The 1,897-nt window shown below is 40.4% G+C and overlaps 1 pseudogene; it reads left to right on the forward strand.

Moving 5' to 3' along the window:
* Window positions 1–330: 330 nt before the first annotated feature.
* On the forward strand, window positions 331–1,571 carry LOC102828233 (annotated as a pseudogene).
* Window positions 1,572–1,897: the final 326 nt, after the last annotated feature.

The raw sequence follows: 1,897 nt of genomic DNA on the forward strand, positions 1-1,897 counted from the left end.
TTGAGTTTTTGTCATTAAATAAAAAGCTTAACCTTGGGCACAATAGAAAATGCATATTTCTCAAAGATAAATACTCAACTAAAAGGAGAAGTTGAAAGTACAAGTATTTTTCATAGCCATTCATTGCCATCATTGCAACATTGAAGAAGGGAAAAATATGTATTTAAAAGTATACTTCCATTGTCTGCCTGGGTTGCAGAAGTGGTAGCTGCTGACCCAACCTGATGCTTTCTCGCTACGGCTTCGGCTTCAAAGGCTCCCCTACCTCCCCAGACTGTGGATGGTCAGATAGTTCTCATCTCCCACTGCTAATCCCAGGGCCCAACCAGCATGGAGCAGATAGCAGCAGTGGTAGCAGCAGGCATGGAGGAAGATGGGGCACGGCTGCCGGCCTGTGTGGCAAACTGTGGCACTGGGTAAACAAAGCTAGGGTATGCTGGAAATACCGAGCCACAGTTCATCTTTCCTTCTTGTATTGCTGTTAAGGAGTCAGAAAAAGTGGGTGACCAAGCTCAAAGGAAGGAGATGAAAGCCGTTGATGACCTGGACTTCCTCATTGGTGATGAAGCAATAGGAAAACCTACCTAGGCTACAAGTGGCCAATCCGCCATGGTATAGTTGAAGACTGATACCTAATGGAAAGATTTATGGAGCAAACAATCTTTAAATACTTGAGGGCTGAAAACCATTCTTTTCTTTTGACTGAACCTTCACTGAACAATCTGGAAAACAGAATATACTGCTGAAATAATGTTTGAGTCATTTGATGTTCCAGGCTTGTACATTGCTGTACAGGCTGTTCTTGCCTTAACTGCATCCTGGACCTCTAGACAAGTAGGAGAGAGGGCGTTGACGGATGGTAATAGACAGCGGAGGTGGTGTCACTCACGTCATTCCTGTGGCGGAAGGATATGTGATTGGCAGCTTTATTAATTATATTCCAATTGCAGGATGGGATCTAACATATTTTATTCAGCAGCTGCTGAGAGACCGAGAAGTAGGAATCCCTCCAGAACAGTCCCTGGAAACGGCTAAGGCAGTAAAGGAGCATTGCAGTTATGTCTGCCCAGATTAGTAAAAGAATTTAACAAGGAAGACACAGATGGATCAAAGTGGATTAAACAGTATACTGGAATCAGTACTATTGCAAAGAAAAATATTTCCATTGATATTGGTTATGAGAGATTGATTCTTGGGACCAGAAATCTTTTTTCATCCAGTGTTTGCTAATCCAGTCTTCACACAGACTATCTAAGAACATGTCAAACGTTCTCTCTACAAGAACATTGCCCTTCTGGAGAGTCAACCATGTTCAGAACCTTTGGATGTTGCTTGCAAATGTAGCTGCCAGGCTGAAATTAAGTGAAGAATTGAGTGGCGGTAGATTGAAGCCAAAGCCTATTGATGTACAAGTCATTACACACCATATGCATCAATACGCAGTTTGCTTTGAAGGGTCATTGTTGACTTCCATGCCTGAGTTCTACCAAGTATGCCACACCAATAAAGATTATGAAGAAAATGGACAGAGCATTTGTCGTTACAAACCAGGGGTTGAAGTCATGTTCTAAAATATGTCATAGTTATTGGGGTTGGGGAGGCGGAAGAAAGAGATTGTCTTACTGATGGCTTGTTTTGTATGGATGATTGGTTTTAAGGTTTTAAACCTGACTTGAAATAATGAGACCAAACATAATTATACAAGAATATTTTAATAAGTGTATCATGCAAATGTAGATGAAAGCAAAAATGATTAAGTGTGTTCCTGTAGATTGAATATTTGAATCTTATGTGTCACAAAAGAAGTGGGTTTTAGTTCTTTCTGTGCTGTGATATTTTGTATATTATTGAATAATCCAAGGTTTGATGGGATTTATCAGTATTTAAATAACTCTAT

This window comes from Chrysochloris asiatica, unplaced genomic scaffold (assembly GCF_000296735.1).
Source record: "Chrysochloris asiatica unplaced genomic scaffold, ChrAsi1.0 scaffold00027, whole genome shotgun sequence".
Classification (NCBI taxonomy): Eukaryota; Metazoa; Chordata; class Mammalia; order Afrosoricida; family Chrysochloridae; genus Chrysochloris; species Chrysochloris asiatica.